Genomic DNA, 19,229 nt, shown 5'->3' on the forward strand with positions numbered 1-19,229 from the left:
CACAGTTTCTTGGCAGTAGCGGCTGTTTTGAGAATGTTTTAATCTGCAAGGAAGGTAAAGGAAACTCAAGCTATGAAAAAACCAGAAACAAAAAGTAACCCACGAGGTGACCAGTGCTTCCGACCTCACGTCCGAAAGCAAGCAGCCGTGGTGGGTTTCTGTAGTGTAGTGGTTATCACGTTCGCCTAACACGCGAAAGGTCCCCGGTTCGAAACCGGGCAGAAACACAATGCACCTCATTTGTTCTTTTAGCCACAGTCTGCGCCGCTTTCCGCTACTTTTTTCACCCATTGTACTTTAGCATAGACTTTCAGGTTGGAAGACACGAAAAAAATCCCAAGATTAGGTGTCTGTAGTGTAGTGGTTATCACGTTCGCCTTACACGCGAAAGGTCCCCGGTTCGAAACCGGGCAGAAACACAATGCACCTCGTTTGTGCTTTTAGCCACAGTCTACGCCGCTTTCCTCTGCTTTTTTCACCCATTGTACTTTAGCATAGACCTACAGCTTGGAAGACACAAAAACTAGCAAGAAAGGGTTTCTGTAGTGTAGTGGTTATCACGTTCGCCTCACACGCGAAAGGTCCCCGGTTCGAAACCGGGCAGAAACAATGCTTACCTTTAACTTTTTCCCGCATAGGTTGACTCAACACTTGTCCCACGCCTTTCCCGTGTAACAGCCGTACGTGAAATTTGCACATCTCCGTCAGAGTTTCCGTGCATTCCCCACAATGTCAGTTCTTCATCTCCTGGAGTGTGAGTTGACAAGGAGTACTTGAAAACCCATACTTGAAGCTTTTAGGTGAGCTGGTTATCTTGTCCCACACAGGGAAATTTTCACTGCAGACCCTATGTGAGTTGAGCAGCAAAACCTGCTGCCTATTGCTCTAAGTGTTTAGATATACTTACTTTCTGGACCCAAAGGCAATGGGAATGTGGACTTTGGCTCTCCTGCCTAGTCAGCTGACCTGGAAAACCTGAAGACCATTGGTGTATATCTTCAGCTGAGCTGTTGAGAAACAGGTGTAGAAAAGCTAGAGCTGACGTATATGACTCACAGTTTCTTGGCAGTAGCGGCTGTTTTGAGAATGTTTTAATCTGCAAGGAAGGTAAAGGAAACTCAAGCTATGAAAAAACCAGAAACAAAAAGTAACCCACGAGGTGACCAGTGCTTCCGACCTCACGTCCGAAAGCAGGCAGCCGTGGTGGGTTTCTGTAGTGTAGTGGTTATCACGTTCGCCTAACACGCAAAAGGTCCCCGGTTCGAAACCGGGCAGAAACACAATGCACCTCGTTTGTGCTTTTAGCCACAGTCTACGCCGCTTTCCGCTGCTTTTTTCACCCATTGTACTTTAGCATAGACTTTCAGGTTGGAAGACACGAAAAAAATCCCAAGATTAGGTTTCTGTAGTGTAGTGGTTATCACGTTCGCCTTACACGCGAAAGGTCCCCGGTTCGAAACCGGGCAGAAACACAATGCACCTCGTTTGTGCTTTTAGCCACAGTCTACGCCGCTTTCCTCTGCTTTTTTCACCCATTGTACTTTAGCATAGACCTACAGCTTGGAAGACACAAAAACTAGCAAGAAAGGGTTTCTGTAGTGTAGTGGTTATCACATTCGCCTCACACGCGAAAGGTCCCCGGTTCGAAACCGGGCAGAAACAATGCTTACCTTTAACTTTTTCCCGCATAGGTTGACTCAACACTTGTCCCACACCTTTCCCGTGTAACAGCCGTACGTGAAATTTGCACATCTGCGTCAGAGTTTCCGTGCATTCCCCACAATGTCAGTTCTTCATCTCCTGGAGTGTGAGTTGACAAGGAGTACTTGAAAACCCTTGCTTGAAGCTTTTAGGTGAGCTGGTTATCTTGTCCCACACAGGGAAATTTTCACTGCAGACCCTATGTGAGTTGAGCAGCAAAACCTGCTGCCTATTGCTCTAAGTGTTTAGATATACTTACTTTCTGGACCCAAAGGCAATGGGAATGTGGACTTTGGCTCTCCTGCCTAGTCAGCTGACCTGGAAAACCTGAAGACCATTGGTGTATATCTTCAGCTGAGCTGTTGAGAAACAGGTGTAGAAAAGCTAGAGCTGACGTATATGACTCACAGTTTCTTGGCAGTAGAGGCTGTTTTGAGAATGTTTTAATCTGCAAGGAAGGTAAAGGAAACTCAAGCTATGAAAAAACCAGAAACAAAAAGTAACCCACGAGGTGACCAGTGCTTCCGACCTCACGTCCGAAAGCAGGCAGCCGTGGTGGGTTTCTGTAGTGTAGTGGTTATCACGTTCGCCTAACACGCAAAAGGTCCCCGGTTCGAAACCGGGCAGAAACACAATGCACCTCGTTTGTGCTTTTAGCCACAGTCTGCGCCGCTTTCCGCTACTTTTTTCACCCATTGTACTTTAGCATAGACTTTCAGGTTGGAAGACACAAAAAAATCCCAAGATTAGGTTTCTGTAGTGTAGTGGTTATCACGTTCGCCTTACACGCGAAAGGTCCCCAGTTCGAAACCGGGCAGAAACACAATGCACCTCATTTGTGCTTTTAGCCACAGTCTACGCCGCTTTCCTCTGCTTTTTTCACCCATTGTACTTTAGCATAGACCTACAGCTTGGAAGACACAAAAACTAGCAAGAATGGGTTTCTGTAGTGTAGTGGTTATCACATTCGCCTCACACGCAAAAGGTCCCCGGTTCGAAACCGGGCAGAAACAATGCTTACCTTTAACTTTTTCCCGCATAGGTTGACTCAACACTTGTCCCACGCCTTTCCCGTGTAACAGCCGTACGTGAAATTTGCACATCTCCGTCAGAGTTTCCGTGCATTCCCCACAATGTCAGTTCTTCATCTCCTGGAGTGTGAGTTGACAAGGAGTACTTGAAAACCCTTGCTTGAAGCTTTTAGGTGAGCTGGTTATCTTGTCCCACACAGGGAAATTTTCACTGCAGACCCTATGTGAGTTGAGCAGCAAAACCTGCTGCCTATTGCTCTAAGTGTTTAGATATACTTACTTTCTGGACCCAAAGGCAATGGGAATGTGGACTTTGGCTCTCCTGCCTAGTCAGCTGACCTGGAAAACCTGAAGACCATTGGTGTATATCTTCAGCTGAGCTGTTGAGAAACAGGTGTAGAAAAGCTAGAGCTGACGTATATGACTCACAGTTTCTTGGCAGTAGCGGCTGTTTTGAGAATGTTTTAATCTGCAAGGAAGGTAAAGGAAACTCAAGCTATGAAAAAACCAGAAACAAAAAGTAACCCACGAGGTGACCAGTGCTTCCGACCTCACGTCCGAAAGCAGGCAGCCGTGGTGGGTTTCTGTAGTGTAGTGGTTATCACGTTCGCCTAACACGCGAAAGGTCCCCGGTTCGAAACCGGGCAGAAACACAATGCACCTCATTTGTTCTTTTAGCCACAGTCTGCGCCGCTTTCCGCTACTTTTTTCACCCATTGTACTTTAGCATAGACTTTCAGGTTGGAAGACACGAAAAAAATCCCAAGATTAGGTGTCTGTAGTGTAGTGGTTATCACGTTCGCCTTACACGCGAAAGGTCCCCGGTTCGAAACCGGGCAGAAACACAATGCACCTCGTTTGTGCTTTTAGCCACAGTCTACGCCGCTTTCCTCTGCTTTTTTCACCCATTGTACTTTAGCATAGACCTACAGCTTGGAAGACACAAAAACTAGCAAGAAAGGGTTTCTGTAGTGTAGTGGTTATCACGTTCGCCTCACACGCGAAAGGTCACCGGTTCGAAACCGGGCAGAAACAATGCTTACCTTTAACTTTTTCCCGCATAGGTTGACTCAACACTTGTCCCACGCCTTTCCCGTGTAACAGCCGTACGTGAAATTTGCACATCTCCGTCAGAGTTTCCGTGCATTCCCCACAATGTCAGTTCTTCATCTCCTGGAGTGTGAGTTGACAAGGAGTACTTGAAAACCCATACTTGAAGCTTTTAGGTGAGCTGGTTATCTTGTCCCACACAGGGAAATTTTCACTGCAGACCCTATGTGAGTTGAGCAGCAAAACCTGCTGCCTATTGCTCTAAGTGTTTAGATATACTTACTTTCTGGACCCAAAGGCAATGGGAATGTGGACTTTGGCTCTCCTGCCTAGTCAGCTGACCTGGAAAACCTGAAGACCATTGGTGTATATCTTCAGCTGAGCTGTTGAGAAACAGGTGTAGAAAAGCTAGAGCTGACGTATATGACTCACAGTTTCTTGGCAGTAGCGGCTGTTTTGAGAATGTTTTAATCTGCAAGGAAGGTAAAGGAAACTCAAGCTATGAAAAAACCAGAAACAAAAAGTAACCCACGAGGTGACCAGTGCTTCCGACCTCACGTCCGAAAGCAGGCAGCCGTGGTGGGTTTCTGTAGTGTAGTGGTTATCACGTTCGCCTAACACGCAAAAGGTCCCCGGTTCGAAACCGGGCAGAAACACAATGCAGCTCGTTTGTGCTTTTAGCCACAGTCTACGCCGCTTTCCGCTGCTTTTTTCACCCATTGTACTTTAGCATAGACTTTCAGGTTGGAAGACACGAAAAAAATCCCAAGATTAGGTTTCTGTAGTGTAGTGGTTATCACGTTCGCCTTACACGCGAAAGGTCCCCGGTTCGAAACCGGGCAGAAACACAATGCACCTCGTTTGTGCTTTTAGCCACAGTCTACGCCGCTTTCCTCTGCTTTTTTCACCCATTGTACTTTAGCATAGACCTACAGCTTGGAAGACACAAAAACTAGCAAGAAAGGGTTTCTGTAGTGTAGTGGTTATCACATTCGCCTCACACGCGAAAGGTCCCCGGTTCGAAACCGGGCAGAAACAATGCTTACCTTTAACTTTTTCCCGCATAGGTTGACTCAACACTTGTCCCACGCTTTTCCCGTGTAACAGCCGTACGTGAAATTTGCACATCTGCGTCAGAGTTTCCGTGCATTCCCCACAATGTCAGTTCTTCATCTCCTGGAGTGTGAGTTGACAAGGAGTACTTGAAAACCCTTGCTTGAAGCTTTTAGGTGAGCTGGTTATCTTGTCCCACACAGGGAAATTTTCACTGCAGACCCTATGTGAGTTGAGCAGCAAAACCTGCTGCCTATTGCTCTAAGTGTTTAGATATACTTACTTTCTGGACCCAAAGGCAATGGGAATGTGGACTTTGGCTCTCCTGCCTAGTCAGCTGACCTGGAAAACCTGAAGACCATTGGTGTATATCTTCAGCTGAGCTGTTGAGAAACAGGTGTAGAAAAGCTAGAGCTGACGTATATGACTCACAGTTTCTTGGCAGTAGCGGCTGTTTTGAGAATGTTTTAATCTGCAAGGAAGGTAAAGGAAACTCAAGCTATGAAAAAACCAGAAACAAAAAGTAACCCACGAGGTGACCAGTGCTTCCGACCTCACGTCCGAAAGCAGGCAGCCGTGGTGGGTTTCTGTAGTGTAGTGGTTATCACGTTCGCCTAACACGCAAAAGGTCCCCGGTTCGAAACCGGGCAGAAACACAATGCACCTCGTTTGTTCTTTTAGCCACAGTCTGCGCCGCTTTCCGCTACTTTTTTCACCCATTGTACTTTAGCATAGACTTTCAGGTTGGAAGACACGAAAAAAATCCCAAGATTAGGTTTCTGTAGTGTAGTGGTTATCACGTTCGCCTTACACGCGAAAGGTCCCCGGTTCGAAACCGGGCAGAAACACAATGCACCTCGTTTGTGCTTTTAGCCACAGTCTACGCCGCTTTCCTCTGCTTTTTTCACCCATTGTACTTTAGCATAGACCTACAGCTTGGAAGACACAAAAACTAGCAAGAAAGGGTTTCTGTAGTGTAGTGGTTATCACGTTCGCCTCACACGCGAAAGGTCCCCGGTTCGAAACCGGGCAGAAACAATGCTTACCTTTAACTTTTTCCCGCATAGGTTGACTCAACACTTGTCCCACGCCTTTCCCGTGTAACAGCCGTACGTGAAATTTGCACATCTCCGTCAGAGTTTCCGTGCATTCCCCACAATGTCAGTTCTTCATCTCCTGGAGTGTGAGTTGACAAGGAGTACTTGAAAACCCTTGCTTGAAGCTTTTAGGTGAGCTGGTTATCTTGTCCCACACAGGGAAATTTTCACTGCAGACCCTATGTGAGTTGAGCAGCAAAACCTGCTGCCTATTGCTCTAAGTGTTTAGATATACTTACTTTCTGGACCCAAAGGCAATGGGAATGTGGACTTTGGCTCTCCTGCCTAGTCAGCTGACCTGGAAAACCTGAAGACCATTGGTGTATATCTTCAGCTGAGCTGTTGAGAAACAGGTGTAGAAAAGCTAGAGCTGACGTATATGACTCACAGTTTCTTGGCAGTAGCGGCTGTTTTGAGAATGTTTTAATCTGCAAGGAAGGTAAAGGAAACTCAAGCTATGAAAAAGCCAGAAACAAAAAGTAACCCACGAGGTGACCAGTGCTTCCGACCTCACGTCCGAAAGCAGGCAGCCGTGGTGGGTTTCTGTAGTGTAGTGGTTATCACGTTCGCCTAACACGCGAGAGGTCCCCGGTTCGAAACCGGGCAGAAACACAATGCACCTCGTTTGTGCTTTTAGCCACAGTCTACGCCGCTTTCCGCTGATTTTTTCACCCATTGTACTTTAGCATAGACTTTCAGGTTGGAAGACACAAAAAAAATCCCAAGATTAGGTTTCTGTAGTGTAGTGGTTATCACATTCGCCTTACACGCGAAAGGTCCCCAGTTCGAAACCGGGCAGAAACACAATGCACCTCATTTGTGCTTTTAGCCACAGTCTACGCCGCTTTCCTCTGCTTTTTTCACCCATTGTACTTTAGCATAGACCTACAGCTTGGAAGACACAAAAACTAGCAAGAATGGGTTTCTGTAGTGTAGTGGTTATCATGTTCGCCTCACACGCGAAAGGTCCCCGGTTCGAAACCGGGCAGAAACAATGCTTACCTTTAACTTTTTCCCGCATAGGTTGACTCAACACTTGTCCCACGCCTTTCCCGTGTAACAGCCGTACGTGAAATTTGCACATCTCCGTCAGAGTTTCCGTGCATTCCCCACAATGTCAGTTCTTCATCTCCTGGAGTGTGAGTTGACAAGGAGTACTTGAAAACCCTTGCTTGAAGCTTTTAGGTGAGCTGGTTATCTTGTCCCACACAGGGAAATTTTCACTGCAGACCCTATGTGAGTTGAGCAGCAAAACCTGCTGCCTATTGCTCTAAGTGTTTAGATATACTTACTTTCTGGACCCAAAGGCAATGGGAATGTGGACTTTGGCTCTCCTGCCTAGTCAGCTGACCTGGAAAACCTGAAGACCATTGGTGTATATCTTCAGCTGAGCTGTTGAGAAACAGGTGTAGAAAAGCTAGAGCTGACGTATATGACTCACAGTTTCTTGGCAGTAGCGGCTGTTTTGAGAATGTTTTAATCTGCAAGGAAGGTAAAGGAAACTCAAGCTATGAAAAAACCAGAAACAAAAAGTAACCCACGAGGTGACCAGTGCTTCCGACCTCACGTCCGAAAGCAGGCAGCCGTGGTGGGTTTCTGTAGTGTAGTGGTTATCACGTTCGCCTAACACGCGAAAGGTCCCCGGTTCGAAACCGGGCAGAAACACAATGCACCTCATTTGTTCTTTTAGCCACAGTCTGCGCCGCTTTCCGCTACTTTTTTCACCCATTGTACTTTAGCATAGACTTTCAGGTTGGAAGACACGAAAAAAATCCCAAGATTAGGTGTCTGTAGTGTAGTGGTTATCACGTTCGCCTTACACGCGAAAGGTCCCCGGTTCGAAACCGGGCAGAAACACAATGCACCTCGTTTGTGCTTTTAGCCACAGTCTACGCCGCTTTCCTCTGCTTTTTTCACCCATTGTACTTTAGCATAGACCTACAGCTTGGAAGACACAAAAACTAGCAAGAAAGGGTTTGTGTAGTGTAGTGGTTATCACGTTCGCCTCACACGCGAAAGGTCCCCGGTTCGAAACCGGGCAGAAACAATGCTTACCTTTAACTTTTTCCCGCATAGGTTGACTCAACACTTGTCCCACGCCTTTCCCGTGTAACAGCCGTACGTGAAATTTGCACATCTCCGTCAGAGTTTCCGTGCATTCCCCACAATGTCAGTTCTTCATCTCCTGGAGTGTGAGTTGACAAGGAGTACTTGAAAACCCTTGCTTGAAGCTTTTAGGTGAGCTGGTTATCTTGTCCCACACAGGGAAATTTTCACTGCAGACCCTATGTGAGTTGAGCAGCAAAACCTGCTGCCTATTGCTCTAAGTGTTTAGATATACTTACTTTCTGGACCCAAAGGCAATGGGAATGTGGACTTTGGCTCTCCTGCCTAGTCAGCTGACCTGGAAAACCTGAAGACCATTGGTGTATATCTTCAGCTGAGCTGTTGAGAAACAGGTGTAGAAAAGCTAGAGCTGACGTATATGACTCACAGTTTCTTGGCAGTAGCGGCTGTTTTGAGAATGTTTTAATCTGCAAGGAAGGTAAAGGAAACTCAAGCTATGAAAAAGCCAGAAACAAAAAGTAACCCACGAGGTGACCAGTGCTTCCGACCTCACGTCCGAAAGCAGGCAGCCGTGGTGGGTTTCTGTAGTGTAGTGGTTATCACGTTCGCCTAACACGCAAAAGGTCCCCGGTTCGAAACCGGGCAGAAACACAATGCACCTCGTTTGTGCTTTTAGCCACAGTCTGCGCCGCTTTCCGCTACTTTTTTCACCCATTGTACTTTAGCATAGACTTTCAGGTTGGAAGACACGAAAAAAATCCCAAGATTAGGTTTCTGTAGTGTAGTGGTTATCACGTTCGCCTTACACGCGAAAGGTCCCCGGTTCGAAACCGGGCAGAAACACAATGCACCTCATTTGTGCTTTTAGCCACAGTCTACGCCGCTTTCCTCTGCTTTTTTCACCCATTGTACTTTAGCATAGACCTACAGCTTGGAAGACACAAAAACTAGCAAGAATGGGTTTCTGTAGTGTAGTGGTTATCACGTTCGCCTCACACGCGAAAGGTCCCCGGTTCGAAACCGGGCAGAAACAATGCTTACCTTTAACTTTTTCCCGCATAGGTTGACTCAACACTTGTCCCACGCCTTTCCCGTGTAACAGCCGTACGTGAAATTTGTACATCTCCGTCAGAGTTTCCGTGCATTCCCCACAATGTCAGTTCTTCATCTCCTGGAGTGTGAGTTGACAAGGAGTACTTGAAAACCCTTGCTTGAAGCTTTTAGGTGAGCTGGTTATCTTGTCCCACACAGGGAAATTTTCACTGCAGACCCTATGTGAGTTGAGCAGCAAAACCTGCTGCCTATTGCTCTAAGTGTTTAGATATACTTACTTTCTGGACCCAAAGGCAATGGGAATGTGGACTTTGGCTCTCCTGCCTAGTCAGCTGACCTGGAAAACCTGAAGACCATTGGTGTATATCTTCAGCTGAGCTGTTGAGAAACAGGTGTAGAAAAGCTAGAGCTGACGTATATGACTCACAGTTTCTTGGCAGTAGCGGCTGTTTTAGAATGTTTTAATCTGCAAGGAAGGTAAAGGAAACTCAAGCTATGAAAAAGCCAGAAACAAAAAGTAACCCACGAGGTGACCAGTGCTTCCGACCTCACGTCCGAAAGCAGGCAGCCGTGGTGGGTTTCTGTAGTGTAGTGGTTATCACGTTCGCCTAACACGCGAAAGGTCCCCGGTTCGAAACCGGGCAGAAACACAATGCACCTCGTTTGTGCTTTTAGCCACAGTCTACGCCGCTTTCCGCTGATTTTTTCACCCATTGTACTTTAGCATAGACTTTCAGGTTGGAAGACACAAAAAAAATCCCAAGATTAGGTTTCTGTAGTGTAGTGGTTATCACGTTCGCCTTACACGCGAAAGGTCCCCAGTTCGAAACCGGGCAGAAACACAATGCACCTCATTTGTGCTTTTAGCCACAGTCTACGCCGCTTTCCTCTGCTTTTTTCACCCATTGTACTTTAGCATAGACCTACAGCTTGGAAGACACAAAAACTAGCAAGAAAGGGTTTGTGTAGTGTAGTGGTTATCACGTTCGCCTCACACGCGAAAGTTCCCCGGTTCGAAACCGGGCAGAAACAATGCTTACCTTTAACTTTTTCCCGCATAGGTTGACTCAACACTTGTCCCACGCCTTTCCCGTGTAACAGCCGTACGTGAAATTTGCACATCTCCGTCAGAGTTTCCGTGCATTCCCCACAATGTCAGTTCTTCATCTCCTGGAGTGTGAGTTGACAAGGAGTACTTGAAAACCCTTGCTTGAAGCTTTTAGGTGAGCTGGTTATCTTGTCCCACACAGGGAAATTTTCACTGCAGACCCTATGTGAGTTGAGCAGCAAAACCTGCTGCCTATTGCTCTAAGTGTTTAGATATACTTACTTTCTGGACCCAAAGGCAATGGGAATGTGGACTTTGGCTCTCCTGCCTAGTCAGCTGACCTGGAAAACCTGAAGACCATTGGTGTATATCTTCAGCTGAGCTGTTGAGAAACAGGTGTAGAAAAGCTAGAGCTGACGTATATGACTCACAGTTTCTTGGCAGTAGCGGCTGTTTTGAGAATGTTTTAATCTGCAAGGAAGGTAAAGGAAACTCAAGCTATGAAAAAACCAGAAACAAAAAGTAACCCACAAGGTGACCAGTGCTTCCGACCTCACGTCCGAAAGCAGGCAGCCGTGGTGGGTTTCTGTAGTGTAGTGGTTATCACGTTCGCCTAACACGCAAAAGGTCCCCGGTTCGAAACTGGGCAGAAACACAATGCACCTCGTTTGTTCTTTTAGCCACAGTCTGCGCCGCTTTCCGCTACTTTTTTCACCCATTGTACTTTAGCATAGACTTTCAGGTTGGAAGACACGAAAAAAATCCCAAGATTAGGTTTCTGTAGTGTAGTGGTTATCACGTTCGCCTTACACGCGAAAGGTCCCCGGTTCGAAACCGGGCAGAAACACAATGCACCTCGTTTGTGCTTTTAGCCACAGTCTACGCCGCTTTCCTCTGCTTTTTTCACCCATTGTACTTTAGCATAGACCTACAGCTTGGAAGACACAAAAACTAGCAAGAAAGGGTTTCTGTAGTGTAGTGGTTATCACATTCGCCTCACACGTGAAAGGTCCCCGGTTCGAAACCGGGCAGAAACAATGCTTACCTTTAACTTTTTCCCGCATAGGTTGACTCAACACTTGTCCCACGCCTTTCCCGTGTAACAGCCGTACGTGAAATTTGCACATCTCCGTCAGAGTTTCCGTGCATTCCTCACAATGTCAGTTCTTCATCTCCTGGAGTGTGAGTTGACAAGGAGTACTTGAAAACCCTTGCTTGAAGCTTTTAGGTGAGCTGGTTATCTTGTCCCACACAGGGAAATTTTCACTGCAGACCCTATGTGAGTTGAGCAGCAAAACCTGCTGCCTATTGCTCTAAGTGTTTAGATATACTTACTTTCTGGACCCAAAGGCAATGGGAATGTGGACTTTGGCTCTCCTGCCTAGTCAGCTGACCTGGAAAACCTGAAGACCATTGGTGTATATCTTCAGCTGAGCTGTTGAGAAACAGGTGTAGAAAAGCTAGAGCTGACGTATATGACTCACAGTTTCTTGGCAGTAGCGGCTGTTTTGAGAATGTTTTAATCTGCAAGGAAGGTAAAGGAAACTCAAGCTATGAAAAAACCAGAAACAAAAAGTAACCCACGAGGTGACCAGTGCTTCCGACCTCACGTCCGAAAGCAGGCAGCCGTGGTGGGTTTCTGTAGTGTAGTGGTTATCACGTTCGCCTAACACGCAAAAGGTCCCCGGTTCGAAACCGGGCAGAAACACAATGCACCTCGTTTGTGCTTTTAGCCACAGTCTACGCTGCTTTCCGCTGCTTTTTTCACCCATTGTACTTTAGCATAGACTTTCAGGTTGGAAGACACGAAAAAAATCCCAAGATTAGGTTTCTGTAGTGTAGTGGTTATCACGTTCGCCTTACACGCGAAAGGTCCCCGGTTCGAAACCGGGCAGAAACACAATGCACCTCGTTTGTGCTTTTAGCCACAGTCTACGCCGCTTTCCTCTGCTTTTTTCACCCATTGTACTTTAGCATAGACCTACAGCTTGGAAGACACAAAAACTAGCAAGAAAGGGTTTCTGTAGTGTAGTGGTTATCACATTCGCCTCACACACGAAAGGTCCCCGGTTCGAAACCGGGCAGAAACAATGCTTACCTTTAACTTTTTCCCGCATAGGTTGACTCAACACTTGTCCCACGCCTTTCCCGTGTAACAGCCGTACGTGAAATTTGCACATCTCCGTCAGAGTTTCCGTGCATTCCCCACAATGTCAGTTCTTCATCTCCTGGAGTGTGAGTTGACAAGGAGTACTTGAAAACCCTTGCTTGAAGCTTTTAGGTGAGCTGGTTATCTTGTCCCACACAGGGAAATTTTCACTGCAGACCCTATGTGAGTTGAGCAGCAAAACCTGCTGCCTATTGCTCTAAGTGTTTAGATATACTTACTTTCTGGACCCAAAGGCAATGGGAATGTGGACTTTGGCTCTCCTGCCTAGTCAGCTGACCTGGAAAACCTGAAGACCATTGGTGTATATCTTCAGCTGAGCTGTTGAGAAACAGGTGTAGAAAAGCTAGAGCTGACGTATATGACTCACAGTTTCTTGGCAGTAGCGGCTGTTTTGAGAATGTTTTAATCTGCAAGGAAGGTAAAGGAAACTCAAGCTATGAAAAAGCCAGAAACAAAAAGTAACCCACGAGGTGACCAGTGCTTCCGACCTCACGTCCGAAAGCAGGCAGCCGTGGTGGGTTTCTGTAGTGTAGTGGTTATCACGTTCGCCTAACACGCGAAAGGTCCCCGGTTCGAAACCGGGCAGAAACACAATGCACCTCGTTTGTGCTTTTAGCCACAGTCTACGCCGCTTTCCGCTGATTTTTTCACCCATTGTACTTTAGCATAGACTTTCAGGTTGGAAGACACAAAAAAAATCCCAAGATTAGGTTTCTGTAGTGTAGTGGTTATCACGTTCGCCTTACACGCGAAAGGTCCCCAGTTCGAAACCGGGCAGAAACACAATGCACCTCATTTGTGCTTTTAGCCACAGTCTACGCCGCTTTCCTCTGCTTTTTTCACCCATTGTACTTTAGCATAGACCTACAGCTTGGAAGACACAAAAACTAGCAAGAATGGGTTTCTGTAGTGTAGTGGTTATCACGTTCGCCTCACACGCGAAAGGTCCCCGGTTCGAAACCGGGCAGAAACAATGCTTACCTTTAACTTTTTCCCGCATAGGTTGACTCAACACTTGTCCCACGCCTTTCCCGTGTAACAGCCGTACGTGAAATTTGTACATCTCCGTCAGAGTTTCCGTGCATTCCCCACAATGTCAGTTCTTCATCTCCTGGAGTGTGAGTTGACAAGGAGTACTTGAAAACCCTTGCTTGAAGCTTTTAGGTGAGCTGGTTATCTTGTCCCACACAGGGAAATTTTCACTGCAGACCCTATGTGAGTTGAGCAGCAAAACCTGCTGCCTATTGCTCTAAGTGTTTAGATATACTTACTTTCTGGACCCAAAGGCAATGGGAATGTGGACTTTGGCTCTCCTGCCTAGTCAGCTGACCTGGAAAACCTGAAGACCATTGGTGTATATCTTCAGCTGAGCTGTTGAGAAACAGGTGTAGAAAATCTAGAGCTGACGTATATGACTCACAGTTTCTTGGCAGTAGCGGCTGTTTTGAGAATGTTTTAATCTGCAAGGAAGGTAAAGGAAACTCAAGCTATGAAAAAGCCAGAAACAAAAAGTAACCCACGAGGTGACCAGTGCTTCCGACCTCACGTCCGAAAGCAGGCAGCCGTGGTGGGTTTCTGTAGTGTAGTGGTTATCACGTTCGCCTAACACGCAAAAGGTCCCCGGTTCGAAACCGGGCAGAAACACAATGCACCTCGTTTGTGCTTTTAGCCACAGTCTACGCCGCTTTCCGCTGCTTTTTTCACCCATTGTACTTTAGCATAGACTTTCAGGTTGGAAGACACGAAAAAAATCCCAAGATTAGGTTTCTGTAGTGTAGTGGTTATCACGTTCGCCTTACACGCGAAAGGTCCCCGGTTCGAAACCGGGCAGAAACACAATGCACCTCGTTTGTGCTTTTAGCCACAGTCTACGCCGCTTTCCTTTGCTTTTTTCACCCATTGTACTTTAGCATAGACCTACAGCTTGGAAGACACAAAAACTAGCAAGAAAGGGTTTCTGTAGTGTAGTGGTTATCACATTCGCCTCACACGCGAAAGGTCCCCGGTTCGAAACCGGGCAGAAACAATGCTTACCTTTAACTTTTTCCCGCATAGGTTGACTCAACACTTGTCCCACGCCTTTCCCGTGTAACAGCCGTACGTGAAATTTGTACATCTCCGTCAGAGTTTCCGTGCATTCCCCACAATGTCAGTTCTTCATCTCCTGGAGTGTGAGTTGACAAGGAGTACTTGAAAACCCTTGCTTGAAGCTTTTAGGTGAGCTGGTTATCTTGTCCCACACAGGGAAATTTTCACTGCAGACCCTATGTGAGTTGAGCAGCAAAACCTGCTGCCTATTGCTCTAAGTGTTTAGATATACTTACTTTCTGGACCCAAAGGCAATGGGAATGTGGACTTTGGCTCTCCTGCCTAGTCAGCTGACCTGGAAAACCTGAAGACCATTGGTGTATATCTTCAGCTGAGCTGTTGAGAAACAGGTGTAGAAAAGCTAGAGCTGACGTATATGACTCACAGTTTCTTGGCAGTAGCGGCTGTTTTGAGAATGTTTTAATCTGCAAGGAAGGTAAAGGAAACTCAAGCTATGAAAAAAACAGAAACAAAAAGTAACCCACGAGGTGACCAGTGCTTCCGACCTCACGTCCGAAAGCAGGCAGCCGTGGTGGGTTTCTGTAGTGTAGTGGTTATCACGTTCGCCTAACACGCAAAAGGTCCCCGGTTCGAAACCGGGCAGAAACACAATGCACCTCGTTTGTGCTTTTAGCCACAGTCTACGCCGCTTTCCGCTGCTTTTTTCACCCATTGTACTTTAGCATAGACTTTCAGGTTGGAAGACACGAAAAAAATCCCAAGATTAGGTTTCTGTAGTGTAGTGGTTATCACGTTCGCCTTACACGCGAAAGGTCCCCGGTTCGAAACCGGGCAGAAACACAATGCACCTCGTTTGTGCTTTTAGCCACAGTCTACGCCGCTTTCCTCTGCTTTTTTCACCCATTGTACTTTAGCATAGACCTACAGCTTGGAAGACACAAAAACTAGCAAGAAAGGGTTTCTGTAGTGTAGTGGTTATCACATTCGCCTCACACGCGAAAGGTCCCCGGTTCGAAACCGGGCAGAAACAATGCTTACCTTTAACTTTTTCCCGCATAGGTTGACTCAACACTTGTCCCACGCCTTTCCCGTGTAACAGCCGTACGTGAAATTTGCACATCTCCGTCAGAGTTTCCGTGCATTCCCCACAATGTCAGTTCTTCATCTCCTGGAGTGTGAGTTGACAAGGAGTACTTGAAAACCTTTGCTTGAAGCTTTTAGGTGAGCTGGTTATCTTGTCCCACACAGGGAAATTTTCACTGCAGACCCTATGTGAGTTGAGCAGCAAAACCTGCTGCCTATTGCTCTAAGTGTTTAGATATACTTACTTTCTGGACCCAAAAGCAATGGGAATGTGGACTTTGGCTCTCCTGCCTAGTCAGCTGACCTGGAAAACCTGAAGACCATTGGTGTATATCTTCAGCTGAGCTGTTGAGAAACAGGTGTAGAAAAGCTAGAGCTGACGTATATGACTCACAGTTTCTTGGCAGTAGCGGCTGTTTTGAGAATGTTTTAATCTGCAAGGAAGGTAAAGGAAACTCAAGCTATGAAAAAGCCAGAAACAAAAAGTAACCCACGAGGTGACCAGTGCTTCCGACCTCACGTCCGAAAGCAGGCAGCCGTGGTGGGTTTCTGTAGTGTAGTGGTTATCACGTTCGCCTAACACGCGAAAGGTCCCCGGTTCGAAACCGGGCAGAAACACAATGCACCTCGTTTGTGCTTTTAGCCACAGTCTACGCCGCTTTCCGCTGATTTTTTCACCCATTGTACTTTAGCATAGACTTTCAGGTTGGAAGACACAAAAAAAATCCCAAGATTAGGTTTCTGTAGTGTAGTGGTTATCACGTTCGCCTTACACGCGAAAGGTCCCCAGTTCGAAACCGGGCAGAAACACAATGCACCTCATTTGTGCTTTTAGCCACAGTCTACGCCGCTTTCCTCTGCTTTTTTCACCCATTGTACTTTAGCATAGACCTACAGCTTGGAAGACACAAAAACTAGCAATAATGGGTTTCTGTAGTGTAGTGGTTATCACGTTCACCTCACACGCGAAAGGTCCCCGGTTCGAAACCGGGCAGAAACAATGCTTACCTTTAACTTTTTCCCGCATAGGTTGACTCAACACTTGTCCCACGCCTTTCCCGTGTAACAGCCGTACGTGAAATTTGCACATCTCCGTCAGAGTTTCCGTGCATTCCCCACAATGTCAGTTCTTCATCTCCTGGAGTGTGAGTTGACAAGGAGTACTTGAAAACCCTTGCTTGAAGCTTTTAGGTGAGCTGGTTATCTTGTCCCACACAGGGAAATTTTCACTGCAGACCCTATGTGAGTTGAGCAGCAAAACCTGCTGCCTATTGCTCTAAGTGTTTAGATATACTTACTTTCTGGACCCAAAGGCAATGGGAATGTGGACTTTGGCTCTCCTGCCTAGTCAGCTGACCTGGAAAACCTGAAGACCATTGGTGTATATCTTCAGCTGAGCTGTTGAGAAACAGGTGTAGAAAAGCTAGAGCTGACGTATATGACTCACAGTTTCTTGGCAGTAGCGGCTGTTTTGAGAATGTTTTAATCTGCAAGGAAGGTAAAGGAAACTCAAGCTATGAAAAAACCAGAAACAAAAAGTAACCCACGAGGTGACCAGTGCTTCCGACCTCACGTCTGAAAGCAGGCAGCCGTGGTGGGTTTCTGTAGTGTAGTGGTTATCACGTTCGCCTAACACGCGAAAGGTCCCCGGTTCGAAACCGGGCAGAAACACAATGCACCTCATTTGTTCTTTTAGCCACAGTCTGCGCTGCTTTCCGCTACTTTTTTCACCCATTGTACTTTAGCATAGACTTTCAGGTTGGAAGACACGAAAAAAATCCCAAGATTAGGTGTCTGTAGTGTAGTGGTTATCACGTTCGCCTTACACGCGAAAGGTCCCCGGTTCGAAACCGGGCAGAAACACAATGCACCTCATTTGTGCTTTTAGCCACAGTCTACGCCGCTTTCCTCTGCTTTTTTCACCCATTGTACTTTAGCATAGACCTACAGCTTGGAAGACACAAAAACTAGCAAGAAAGGGTTTCTGTAGTGTAGTGGTTATCACGTTCGCCTCACACGCGAAAGGTCCCCGGTTCGAAACCGGGCAGAAACAATGCTTACCTTTAACTTTAACTTTAACTTTAACTTTTTCCCGCATAGGTTGACTCAACACTTGTCCCACGCCTTTCCCGTGTAACAGCCGTACGTGAAATTTGCACATCTCCGTCAGAGTTTCCGTGCATTCCCCACAATGTCAGTTCTTCATCTCCTGGAGTGTGAGTTGACAAGGAGTACTTGAAAACCCTTGCTTGAAGCTTTTAGGTGAGCTGGTTATCTTGTCCCACACAGGGAAATTTTCACTGCAGACCCTATGTGAGTTGAGCAGCAAAACCTGCTGCCTATTGCTCTAAGTGTTTAGATATACTTACTTTCTGGACCCAAAGGCAATGGGAATGTGGACTTTGGCTCTCCTGCCTAGTCAGCTGACCTGGAAAACCTGAAGACCATTGGTGTATATCTTCAGCTGAGCTGTTGAGAAACAGGTGTAGAAAAGCTAGAGCTGACGTATATGACTCACAGTTTCTTGGCAGTAGCGGCTGTTTTGAGAATGTTTTAATCTGCAAGGAAGGTAAAGGAAACTCAAGCTATGAAAAAACCAGAAACAAAAAGTAACCCACGAGGTGACCAGTGCTTCCGACCTCACGTCTGAAAGCAGGCAGCCGTGGTGGGTTTCTGTAGTGTAGTGGTTATCACGTTCGCCTAACACGCGAAAGGTCCCCGGTTCGAAACCGGGCAGAAACACAATGCACCTCATTTGTTCTTTTAGCCACAGTCTGCGCCGCTTTCCGCTACTTTTTTCACCCATTGTACTTTAGCATAGACTTTCAGGTTGGAAGACACAAAAAAAATCCCAAGATTAGGTTTCTGTAGTGTAGTGGTTATCACGTTCGCCTTACACGCGAAAGGTCCCCGGTTCGAAACCGGGCAGAAACACAATGCACCTCGTTTGTGCTTTTAGCCACAGTCTACGCCGCTTTCCTCTGCTTTTTTCACCCATTGTACTTTAGCATAGACCTACAGCTTGGAAGACACAAAAACTAGCAAGAAAGGGTTTCTGTAGTGTAGTGGTTATCACGTTCGCCTCACACGCGAAAGGTCCCCGGTTCGAAACCGGGCAGAAACAATGCTTACCTTTAACTTTTTCCCGCATAGGTTGACTCAACACTTGTCCCACGCCTTTCCCGTGTAACAGCCGTACGTGAAATTTGCACATCTCCGTCAGAGTTTCCGTGCATTCCCCACAATGTCAGTTCTTCATCTCCTGGAGTGTGAGTTGACAAGGAGTACTTGAAAACCCTTGCTTGAAGCTTTTAGGTGAGCTGGTTATCTTGTCCCACACAGGGAAATTTTCACTGCAGACCCTATGTGAGTTGAGCAGCAAAACCTGCTGCCTATTGCTCTAAGTGTTTAGATATACTTACTTTCTGGACCCAAAGGCAATGGGAATGTGGACTTTGGCTCTCCTGCCTAGTCAGCTGACCTGGAAAACCTGAAGACCATTGGTGTATATCTTCAGCTGAGCTGTTGAGAAACAGGTGTAGAAAAGCTAGAGCTGACGTATATGACTCACAGTTTCTTGGCAGTAGCGGCTGTTTTGAGAATGTTTTAATCTGCAAGGAAGGTAAAGGAAACTCAAGCTATGAAAAAGCCAGAAACAAAAAGTAACCCACGAGGTGACCAGTGCTTCCGACCTCACGTCCGAAAGCAGGCAGCCGTGGTGGGTTTCTGTAGTGTAGTGGTTATCACGTTCGCCTAACACGCGAAAGGTCCCCGGTTCGAAACCGGGCAGAAACACAATGCACCTCGTTTGTGCTTTTAGCCACAGT

General features: G+C 46.6%; 55 non-coding genes across 55 annotated transcripts; all 55 read left to right on the top strand.

The window, feature by feature from the left end:
* The first annotated feature begins 154 nt into the window (after positions 1–154).
* Positions 155–227, top strand: TRNAV-AAC (transfer RNA valine (anticodon AAC)). The gene has a single exon. It is a non-coding gene; the product is annotated as a tRNA-Val (tRNA).
* Positions 228–346: 119 nt separating this feature from the next.
* Positions 347–419, top strand: TRNAV-UAC (transfer RNA valine (anticodon UAC)). The gene has a single exon. It is a non-coding gene; the product is annotated as a tRNA-Val (tRNA).
* A 117-nt stretch (positions 420–536) lies between these two features.
* Positions 537–609, top strand: TRNAV-CAC (transfer RNA valine (anticodon CAC)). The gene has a single exon. It is a non-coding gene; the product is annotated as a tRNA-Val (tRNA).
* A 598-nt stretch (positions 610–1,207) lies between these two features.
* TRNAV-AAC (transfer RNA valine (anticodon AAC)) lies at positions 1,208–1,280 on the top strand. Its single transcript has one exon. It is a non-coding gene; the product is annotated as a tRNA-Val (tRNA).
* Positions 1,281–1,399: 119 nt separating this feature from the next.
* Positions 1,400–1,472, top strand: TRNAV-UAC (transfer RNA valine (anticodon UAC)). Its single transcript has one exon. It is a non-coding gene; the product is annotated as a tRNA-Val (tRNA).
* Positions 1,473–1,589: 117 nt separating this feature from the next.
* On the top strand, positions 1,590–1,662 carry TRNAV-CAC (transfer RNA valine (anticodon CAC)). Its single transcript has one exon. It is a non-coding gene; the product is annotated as a tRNA-Val (tRNA).
* A 598-nt stretch (positions 1,663–2,260) lies between these two features.
* TRNAV-AAC (transfer RNA valine (anticodon AAC)) lies at positions 2,261–2,333 on the top strand. Its single transcript has one exon. It is a non-coding gene; the product is annotated as a tRNA-Val (tRNA).
* Positions 2,334–2,451: 118 nt separating this feature from the next.
* Positions 2,452–2,524, top strand: TRNAV-UAC (transfer RNA valine (anticodon UAC)). Its single transcript has one exon. It is a non-coding gene; the product is annotated as a tRNA-Val (tRNA).
* Positions 2,525–2,641: 117 nt separating this feature from the next.
* On the top strand, positions 2,642–2,714 carry TRNAV-CAC (transfer RNA valine (anticodon CAC)). The gene has a single exon. It is a non-coding gene; the product is annotated as a tRNA-Val (tRNA).
* Positions 2,715–3,312: 598 nt separating this feature from the next.
* On the top strand, positions 3,313–3,385 carry TRNAV-AAC (transfer RNA valine (anticodon AAC)). Its single transcript has one exon. It is a non-coding gene; the product is annotated as a tRNA-Val (tRNA).
* A 119-nt stretch (positions 3,386–3,504) lies between these two features.
* TRNAV-UAC (transfer RNA valine (anticodon UAC)) lies at positions 3,505–3,577 on the top strand. Its single transcript has one exon. It is a non-coding gene; the product is annotated as a tRNA-Val (tRNA).
* A 117-nt stretch (positions 3,578–3,694) lies between these two features.
* TRNAV-CAC (transfer RNA valine (anticodon CAC)) lies at positions 3,695–3,767 on the top strand. Its single transcript has one exon. It is a non-coding gene; the product is annotated as a tRNA-Val (tRNA).
* A 598-nt stretch (positions 3,768–4,365) lies between these two features.
* Positions 4,366–4,438, top strand: TRNAV-AAC (transfer RNA valine (anticodon AAC)). Its single transcript has one exon. It is a non-coding gene; the product is annotated as a tRNA-Val (tRNA).
* A 119-nt stretch (positions 4,439–4,557) lies between these two features.
* Positions 4,558–4,630, top strand: TRNAV-UAC (transfer RNA valine (anticodon UAC)). The gene has a single exon. It is a non-coding gene; the product is annotated as a tRNA-Val (tRNA).
* Positions 4,631–4,747: 117 nt separating this feature from the next.
* TRNAV-CAC (transfer RNA valine (anticodon CAC)) lies at positions 4,748–4,820 on the top strand. Its single transcript has one exon. It is a non-coding gene; the product is annotated as a tRNA-Val (tRNA).
* A 598-nt stretch (positions 4,821–5,418) lies between these two features.
* Positions 5,419–5,491, top strand: TRNAV-AAC (transfer RNA valine (anticodon AAC)). Its single transcript has one exon. It is a non-coding gene; the product is annotated as a tRNA-Val (tRNA).
* A 119-nt stretch (positions 5,492–5,610) lies between these two features.
* Positions 5,611–5,683, top strand: TRNAV-UAC (transfer RNA valine (anticodon UAC)). Its single transcript has one exon. It is a non-coding gene; the product is annotated as a tRNA-Val (tRNA).
* A 117-nt stretch (positions 5,684–5,800) lies between these two features.
* Positions 5,801–5,873, top strand: TRNAV-CAC (transfer RNA valine (anticodon CAC)). Its single transcript has one exon. It is a non-coding gene; the product is annotated as a tRNA-Val (tRNA).
* Positions 5,874–6,471: 598 nt separating this feature from the next.
* On the top strand, positions 6,472–6,544 carry TRNAV-AAC (transfer RNA valine (anticodon AAC)). Its single transcript has one exon. It is a non-coding gene; the product is annotated as a tRNA-Val (tRNA).
* A 119-nt stretch (positions 6,545–6,663) lies between these two features.
* TRNAV-UAC (transfer RNA valine (anticodon UAC)) lies at positions 6,664–6,736 on the top strand. The gene has a single exon. It is a non-coding gene; the product is annotated as a tRNA-Val (tRNA).
* Positions 6,737–6,853: 117 nt separating this feature from the next.
* On the top strand, positions 6,854–6,926 carry TRNAV-CAC (transfer RNA valine (anticodon CAC)). The gene has a single exon. It is a non-coding gene; the product is annotated as a tRNA-Val (tRNA).
* A 598-nt stretch (positions 6,927–7,524) lies between these two features.
* Positions 7,525–7,597, top strand: TRNAV-AAC (transfer RNA valine (anticodon AAC)). Its single transcript has one exon. It is a non-coding gene; the product is annotated as a tRNA-Val (tRNA).
* Positions 7,598–7,716: 119 nt separating this feature from the next.
* Positions 7,717–7,789, top strand: TRNAV-UAC (transfer RNA valine (anticodon UAC)). Its single transcript has one exon. It is a non-coding gene; the product is annotated as a tRNA-Val (tRNA).
* Positions 7,790–7,906: 117 nt separating this feature from the next.
* TRNAV-CAC (transfer RNA valine (anticodon CAC)) lies at positions 7,907–7,979 on the top strand. The gene has a single exon. It is a non-coding gene; the product is annotated as a tRNA-Val (tRNA).
* A 598-nt stretch (positions 7,980–8,577) lies between these two features.
* Positions 8,578–8,650, top strand: TRNAV-AAC (transfer RNA valine (anticodon AAC)). Its single transcript has one exon. It is a non-coding gene; the product is annotated as a tRNA-Val (tRNA).
* Positions 8,651–8,769: 119 nt separating this feature from the next.
* On the top strand, positions 8,770–8,842 carry TRNAV-UAC (transfer RNA valine (anticodon UAC)). The gene has a single exon. It is a non-coding gene; the product is annotated as a tRNA-Val (tRNA).
* A 117-nt stretch (positions 8,843–8,959) lies between these two features.
* On the top strand, positions 8,960–9,032 carry TRNAV-CAC (transfer RNA valine (anticodon CAC)). The gene has a single exon. It is a non-coding gene; the product is annotated as a tRNA-Val (tRNA).
* A 597-nt stretch (positions 9,033–9,629) lies between these two features.
* On the top strand, positions 9,630–9,702 carry TRNAV-AAC (transfer RNA valine (anticodon AAC)). Its single transcript has one exon. It is a non-coding gene; the product is annotated as a tRNA-Val (tRNA).
* A 119-nt stretch (positions 9,703–9,821) lies between these two features.
* TRNAV-UAC (transfer RNA valine (anticodon UAC)) lies at positions 9,822–9,894 on the top strand. Its single transcript has one exon. It is a non-coding gene; the product is annotated as a tRNA-Val (tRNA).
* A 117-nt stretch (positions 9,895–10,011) lies between these two features.
* On the top strand, positions 10,012–10,084 carry TRNAV-CAC (transfer RNA valine (anticodon CAC)). The gene has a single exon. It is a non-coding gene; the product is annotated as a tRNA-Val (tRNA).
* A 598-nt stretch (positions 10,085–10,682) lies between these two features.
* TRNAV-AAC (transfer RNA valine (anticodon AAC)) lies at positions 10,683–10,755 on the top strand. The gene has a single exon. It is a non-coding gene; the product is annotated as a tRNA-Val (tRNA).
* Positions 10,756–10,874: 119 nt separating this feature from the next.
* TRNAV-UAC (transfer RNA valine (anticodon UAC)) lies at positions 10,875–10,947 on the top strand. The gene has a single exon. It is a non-coding gene; the product is annotated as a tRNA-Val (tRNA).
* A 117-nt stretch (positions 10,948–11,064) lies between these two features.
* On the top strand, positions 11,065–11,137 carry TRNAV-CAC (transfer RNA valine (anticodon CAC)). The gene has a single exon. It is a non-coding gene; the product is annotated as a tRNA-Val (tRNA).
* Positions 11,138–11,735: 598 nt separating this feature from the next.
* Positions 11,736–11,808, top strand: TRNAV-AAC (transfer RNA valine (anticodon AAC)). The gene has a single exon. It is a non-coding gene; the product is annotated as a tRNA-Val (tRNA).
* Positions 11,809–11,927: 119 nt separating this feature from the next.
* Positions 11,928–12,000, top strand: TRNAV-UAC (transfer RNA valine (anticodon UAC)). Its single transcript has one exon. It is a non-coding gene; the product is annotated as a tRNA-Val (tRNA).
* Positions 12,001–12,117: 117 nt separating this feature from the next.
* On the top strand, positions 12,118–12,190 carry TRNAV-CAC (transfer RNA valine (anticodon CAC)). Its single transcript has one exon. It is a non-coding gene; the product is annotated as a tRNA-Val (tRNA).
* Positions 12,191–12,788: 598 nt separating this feature from the next.
* Positions 12,789–12,861, top strand: TRNAV-AAC (transfer RNA valine (anticodon AAC)). Its single transcript has one exon. It is a non-coding gene; the product is annotated as a tRNA-Val (tRNA).
* Positions 12,862–12,980: 119 nt separating this feature from the next.
* On the top strand, positions 12,981–13,053 carry TRNAV-UAC (transfer RNA valine (anticodon UAC)). Its single transcript has one exon. It is a non-coding gene; the product is annotated as a tRNA-Val (tRNA).
* Positions 13,054–13,170: 117 nt separating this feature from the next.
* On the top strand, positions 13,171–13,243 carry TRNAV-CAC (transfer RNA valine (anticodon CAC)). The gene has a single exon. It is a non-coding gene; the product is annotated as a tRNA-Val (tRNA).
* A 598-nt stretch (positions 13,244–13,841) lies between these two features.
* On the top strand, positions 13,842–13,914 carry TRNAV-AAC (transfer RNA valine (anticodon AAC)). The gene has a single exon. It is a non-coding gene; the product is annotated as a tRNA-Val (tRNA).
* A 119-nt stretch (positions 13,915–14,033) lies between these two features.
* Positions 14,034–14,106, top strand: TRNAV-UAC (transfer RNA valine (anticodon UAC)). The gene has a single exon. It is a non-coding gene; the product is annotated as a tRNA-Val (tRNA).
* A 117-nt stretch (positions 14,107–14,223) lies between these two features.
* On the top strand, positions 14,224–14,296 carry TRNAV-CAC (transfer RNA valine (anticodon CAC)). Its single transcript has one exon. It is a non-coding gene; the product is annotated as a tRNA-Val (tRNA).
* Positions 14,297–14,894: 598 nt separating this feature from the next.
* TRNAV-AAC (transfer RNA valine (anticodon AAC)) lies at positions 14,895–14,967 on the top strand. Its single transcript has one exon. It is a non-coding gene; the product is annotated as a tRNA-Val (tRNA).
* Positions 14,968–15,086: 119 nt separating this feature from the next.
* Positions 15,087–15,159, top strand: TRNAV-UAC (transfer RNA valine (anticodon UAC)). Its single transcript has one exon. It is a non-coding gene; the product is annotated as a tRNA-Val (tRNA).
* Positions 15,160–15,276: 117 nt separating this feature from the next.
* On the top strand, positions 15,277–15,349 carry TRNAV-CAC (transfer RNA valine (anticodon CAC)). Its single transcript has one exon. It is a non-coding gene; the product is annotated as a tRNA-Val (tRNA).
* Positions 15,350–15,947: 598 nt separating this feature from the next.
* On the top strand, positions 15,948–16,020 carry TRNAV-AAC (transfer RNA valine (anticodon AAC)). Its single transcript has one exon. It is a non-coding gene; the product is annotated as a tRNA-Val (tRNA).
* A 119-nt stretch (positions 16,021–16,139) lies between these two features.
* On the top strand, positions 16,140–16,212 carry TRNAV-UAC (transfer RNA valine (anticodon UAC)). Its single transcript has one exon. It is a non-coding gene; the product is annotated as a tRNA-Val (tRNA).
* Positions 16,213–16,329: 117 nt separating this feature from the next.
* TRNAV-CAC (transfer RNA valine (anticodon CAC)) lies at positions 16,330–16,402 on the top strand. Its single transcript has one exon. It is a non-coding gene; the product is annotated as a tRNA-Val (tRNA).
* Positions 16,403–17,000: 598 nt separating this feature from the next.
* On the top strand, positions 17,001–17,073 carry TRNAV-AAC (transfer RNA valine (anticodon AAC)). Its single transcript has one exon. It is a non-coding gene; the product is annotated as a tRNA-Val (tRNA).
* A 119-nt stretch (positions 17,074–17,192) lies between these two features.
* TRNAV-UAC (transfer RNA valine (anticodon UAC)) lies at positions 17,193–17,265 on the top strand. Its single transcript has one exon. It is a non-coding gene; the product is annotated as a tRNA-Val (tRNA).
* Positions 17,266–17,382: 117 nt separating this feature from the next.
* TRNAV-CAC (transfer RNA valine (anticodon CAC)) lies at positions 17,383–17,455 on the top strand. Its single transcript has one exon. It is a non-coding gene; the product is annotated as a tRNA-Val (tRNA).
* A 616-nt stretch (positions 17,456–18,071) lies between these two features.
* On the top strand, positions 18,072–18,144 carry TRNAV-AAC (transfer RNA valine (anticodon AAC)). Its single transcript has one exon. It is a non-coding gene; the product is annotated as a tRNA-Val (tRNA).
* A 119-nt stretch (positions 18,145–18,263) lies between these two features.
* On the top strand, positions 18,264–18,336 carry TRNAV-UAC (transfer RNA valine (anticodon UAC)). The gene has a single exon. It is a non-coding gene; the product is annotated as a tRNA-Val (tRNA).
* Positions 18,337–18,453: 117 nt separating this feature from the next.
* On the top strand, positions 18,454–18,526 carry TRNAV-CAC (transfer RNA valine (anticodon CAC)). The gene has a single exon. It is a non-coding gene; the product is annotated as a tRNA-Val (tRNA).
* A 598-nt stretch (positions 18,527–19,124) lies between these two features.
* Positions 19,125–19,197, top strand: TRNAV-AAC (transfer RNA valine (anticodon AAC)). The gene has a single exon. It is a non-coding gene; the product is annotated as a tRNA-Val (tRNA).
* Positions 19,198–19,229: the final 32 nt, after the last annotated feature.

The sequence above is a fragment of the Staurois parvus genome, unplaced genomic scaffold, assembly GCF_062004578.1.
Source record: "Staurois parvus isolate SC_StPar_1 unplaced genomic scaffold, SC_StPar_1.0 ptg000025l, whole genome shotgun sequence".
NCBI classification, from domain to species: Eukaryota; Metazoa; Chordata; class Amphibia; order Anura; family Ranidae; genus Staurois; species Staurois parvus.